Genomic DNA, 4,934 nt, shown 5'->3' with positions numbered 1-4,934 from the left:
GTCAATCTTACAGCCGGTGTACGTTTTGATGTGCGTATGCAGTAACACATTGGGATCTGTCGGGTCGGCCCATTGGTCGGGTGGTATCTGTCGGTCAGACCGGTTGGTCGGTGACCTTAAATGTGAGCCGGTGAGTTTGGATGCAGTGATTAGTTGGGAGATGTCTGTTGTGGTTGTCGCAAAATAACATGCAGAACTTTTGCACTGAGCTATTCGGCAAAGAACCCCTGACTCCAGCATAGATGGACGATTTTTACCTTTTCTATATTTTGGGAGGGCGAGGGGGCTGTCATCGTAAAGGTATTTAGAACGTTGGGGTATGATTTCAGGTTTTCCCTTGGAGATAATTTGAAGTCGTTGGTTGAAATAAGATGGATTGCTGGTCTAATTAGAATGAAGGGAAGTGGATTTAACTATTATCAACTTTTGGTTTTGGTTGGTTTGAATCCCCAGTTCCTGGCCTGTATGCAGTGTAGTCCTACCTTTAGTGAACATCTGCTTATTGGTGGATCATTTTCACGTGGTTAAGCATGACAATTGTAGCCAGTGCGCTCAGAGAAGAGTGTCTGATCATGTGATGGAAGGGGGGGGGACTTCATAGGAACTCTTATTTTATACAATGCGACTAACGGTAAGGTTTACATATCATTACGGCGCAGGTAGGGTTTGGAAGGGATCTCCCCTGACTAGCTGTAGGCATCGCTACAGCTAGTCAGAAGACTTTGGGAAGTTGGTTGGGAGCTTACAGGTCAAACCAACCATATGATCCTATGTATTGAGAACCTTTAACATGGCTTTGCCAAAATCTCAGCCCACATTCAGAAAGAAAACATGACCTCCATCAGCCCTGAAACAGGAAGGAACAGGAAGCGCGACAAGTCGACCCATCAGGAAAGGGAAGAAACCTTGAGGAACACGCAAGAGTGATCTACCCTTTTTATCCCCTGGTCATCTCGTAGTGCCATTGCAGAATATTAGTGACGTTACAGCTCCTGTGTACATTTCTAACCAGAGCGGCGCTTCTGTCTCTTGTTGCTAGTTGTCTTTCTAGAATATGTTAAGCCGGCTTTTATCCTCTCCGACTTGAGGACAAAAAGCTTTGTAAAAAATAACGTTAATAGTTCGCAATTCTTCTGGTCTTCTTTCATCGTTGTCGAGTATTTTGTGCTCTTAGACGCTTGCTATGGTCGTCCCGTGTTTTCCTCTAGAACTTGGTAGTTTTTCCCCCCACAAAGCCCTCGTGATACATGTAGCCGATTCATGTGCGTCTAGCTTGTGTGGTCCTCGCTATTTTACAATAATGCTAGCTGTGTAGTCTCGCAATGTCACAAGAAAAACGTGCTTCTTAACAACTTTAGCGCTGTATCTCCCCAACTCTCGCTTTCCTTTTCTGGTGTGAGTGTCGATAGCTAGCTTTTCTAACTCTTTCTACCTTACCCGTTTAGCGTCTCCCCCCCCCACAGGGCTTCTTGGAAGGGAAGTCAACTCTGCCGATGTCAAGCTCAACGATTTCAGAATGTCGATCAAATTAGAACAAAGAAGGGAACACCGCCTCTAACGTGTAGGTCCTTTTTGTTAAAATGAACCCAGTCATGTCAATATTTTTCTTTCATTTTCTATCTTTTCCAAATGGATTTGGAAAATGTTGGTAAGATTAAAAATAAAAGTTTGGAGCTTTGCGGCTGCCTTGTTTTCATTAAATCAATGATACCACTGCCGTTTTATCGATTACCAGTCATTGCAGTAATCAAAGATCTAGTACTAGATAGTTCCAGGAACCAGGTTGGAAGTATGGAGGAACAGGAAGTTTCTTAGGGTTGGAGATGATGAGATTCATGATTGTTTTTAGATAAAAAATTTCAGTTATCCCTTAACTAAAACCACTTGGGAACTTAAAATAAGTTCCCCAATTGTCCCTGAAATACGCACCTACGGGGTTTGACGGGGTTCAAAGTTCTTCCATCAGATGGAACTAATTCTCCATGTAGACTTTTTGATATTTATAACCACATGAAGGTTCCTGGTCATTGTAGCCACTGGTCACGCTATAAATTAGCCTTAAATAACTTATCTTAATGTCTGGATATTGGAGGTAACTTAGCTAGCTGCTAACGTTTGGTTTTTTGGATGTCCCTGAAACGACCGGAGGGGGATGGTCAAAGGGATTGCTCACGGCTGCTGAAAGTGGGATATGGATCTAAACGTGTCGAGGCAGCTCGGCGACTAAGCTAGCTGGCTGTCCTCCCATCAGGATTGTACAGTAACTGTACAGAAACAACACTTCTCATTTGGCATGTCGGCGTCGCTTCATTTCTTTGATAAGTGGTTTGGGTCCTTTGTTCTCTACCTCTCCAATTTTTGGTTTCTCTTTGCGTTTTTATACTCTGCATGACGGCCTGCTCTACTGCAAGATCAGCAGTTCTGCGTCTGTGCTTGCAGCCCACAGGTGGCTCTTAGGAGTGGAGGCCCGACTGTCCTTGAATCACGATCGATAGCATGATGTACAGCTAACAAAGGGAGTCAGCTGAGCTCAGATTGAAACACAACAGGACTACAGACCACTGTGGTCCATCCCAGTAGCTAATAGCCGAGACTGCAGGCTATAAAACGTTATCAGTGTGGTTGATTTACCCAACTACAGTGTTTGGCTCCGAAGCCCTTTATTCAAGTCATTTATCCTGAATTCGAACTAGCAACCTTTTTTACTTTATTTTACCAACTTAATAACAATTAGGATACTGCCTGCCACCCACCCACTTCCTCAAATATGAAAATGTATTTATGGGGGGGGGGGGGGGGGTGAACCCCCTCCCAACAACAGGAGATGTGATCAATTGTTTCTGCTTTGCCCAGGGCCGACAGACTGCGGGTGTAAAGCCCAGTTCAGACCAAAGATTTACCTTGCAACGGCTTGCGACGAGACAGGCTGCGACGTTCTAAAACTGGGCCGTTCACACTGGCTGCAACGGGCTGCGACGCTAGGTGGTTTCCCAAGCAACTGTGAACGCTCTGGCACAGCTGAGAGCCGCAACAGCATAATTTGCCCAGGTTAGGTTAGATTAGTTAGGTTTGCGATTAGTTAGGTTTGCAGGTTTGTTTTAGTTGTGAGGTTAGTTTTATTTTTATTTTGCTTGAGAGTAGGCTAGAGTTACTGTGTTTTGTCATTCTCCGGATATCGGATATTTCAATCTGATATTTTTATAGACAGTACGGTACCGGGAAGGAGTGAGGCCGTGACGTACAAGTTGTTCTGTGCTGTGATTGGCTGAAGAGAAATAGTTAAATCGCCGCGTTCTAAAACTGGACCTTGCGATTTGACATGTTCAATCTCTGGCGACTCCTTGCAACTCCTTGCAACGACCCATTCACACCGCCCCTGCGACGTTCTAAAACCGTCTCGTTGCAAGCCGTAGCAAGGTGAATCTTTGGTCTGAACTGGGCTTAAGGTGGACAGGCTTGGGGGGGGCCCATGGGAATGAAAAAAAAAATATTTATTTCAAATTTTCAACCACCCCCTAGTGGCCAGGCCACGTCCCCCCCCTCTCCCCCCCGTCAACAATCCTCTCCCCCCCCCCGCCCTCAACCATTCTGTGCAGGGGGCTGGCAGGGGGAATTCGGGGGGGGGGGGGCATCAGTACCTCTTATATACAGGGCCCAGAATTTGGTGCTACGGCCCTGGCTTTGCCCAATGGCACTTCTGCAACCCGGCCACCCCTCAGTGGACTTACGTCCAGACAGACAGGCGCACCGCCGTTCCTACCTCGCTAGTGACGTCATGCTCAGGAGGAGAATGTACGAGAGCAGAACCTTCAAGGAGAACTTGCAGCTTGAGGAACTGCTGTTACGACCGGCCTGGTTCCTCTGGGAGGGGCTAGCGTGTGCATGCTAACGCTAGCCCTTCGTTGTTGTCGTCTTCTTGTTCTGGACACGCATGATTTGAATGTGATGATGAAGAATTAATTCCCACCTCCTGTTCTCCTCCATTTGTCTGGTCCCGACTGTTACGGTCATTTTATTTTCGGTTAATGCCGGTTAATGAGAACCACAAAAATTCTTGTTTGGAAAAAGCAAGGTGTTTTTTTATTTTTATTTTTTTTTGTTTAATTATGTTTTCCCTCAAGAAGGCATCATTATTGTGAGCCAAACAGCAATGGCGCTGTTTGCCTCACATAATCACGTTGCCTGGCGCCCTCTGCTGGTATTTTTATATAATACAGCCGGTATGTCTGAAGTTCAGTGATACCAGGGAGTGAATAGCGAGGTTTCAACTTCGTCCTTCTTTGTGGTGAGAGATTGACCTTGTAGTTATTCCTACATGCAGTGATGGAGGCCTCAGTTTCCTGTCTCCACATTCTGTAGAACTCTCTCTCTCTCACACACACACACACACACACACACACACACACACACACACACACACACACACACACACACACACACACACACACACACCTCTTCTGTAGTGCTGCATATAACAACAAAAATGTCATTTTCTCTCATTTCGCTGAGCTCTGAAGGCATTACTCCCCAAAGTACACCCCTCAACTGACCTGTGACCCCATCTTACATGAAATGTCAGTGATGCCAAATGACGCCAAACTTAATTTCCTGTCTCCTCCTCCCTCTGTCTTCCCCTCCCTGTCTCATCCTCCCTCTCACATTTGTTTCTATTTATACAAAAAACAGGAAATTAGGATATAATGGATTGTACTAGCGAGCATGGACAGTGAAGCAACACGCTAGTTAAGTGACGATAGTTTTTAATAAATCATGGGCTTTAATTTCTCAGCGGTATGTTTGTTATTTGTGTTTTGTTTTGTTTTTCTGGAAGAAATAAAGGCCTTTTCCATTAGCTCATAGTCTGTGTCCCCATATGTCCTGAAAGGTTTAATGCCAAAGCAAATATGGAGCGACTTTAGGGCCAATAGCTACAC

At 45.3% G+C, this 4,934-nt stretch overlaps 1 protein-coding gene across 5 annotated transcripts in view; it reads left to right on the top strand.

The window, feature by feature from the left end:
- si:ch211-200p22.4 (phosphatidylinositol-binding clathrin assembly protein) overlaps positions 1-3,524 on the top strand; it is a 47,854-nt gene extending 44,330 nt beyond the window's left edge. For 2 of the 5 annotated variants that reach the window (XM_056576263.1, XM_056576261.1), the window contains exon 19: positions 1-3,520. This exon is cut by the window's left edge and continues 1,860 nt beyond it. The gene's annotated coding sequence lies outside the window, so the exon portion shown is untranslated. The other 3 variants (XM_056576265.1, XM_056576262.1, XM_056576264.1) reach the window with 3 other exon arrangements.
- Positions 3,525-4,934: the final 1,410 nt, after the last annotated feature.

The sequence above is a fragment of the Gadus chalcogrammus genome, chromosome 17, assembly GCF_026213295.1.
Source record: "Gadus chalcogrammus isolate NIFS_2021 chromosome 17, NIFS_Gcha_1.0, whole genome shotgun sequence".
NCBI lineage: Eukaryota > Metazoa > Chordata > Actinopteri > Gadiformes > Gadidae > Gadus > Gadus chalcogrammus.
This window is presented reverse-complemented; position numbering and strand designations above follow the sequence as displayed.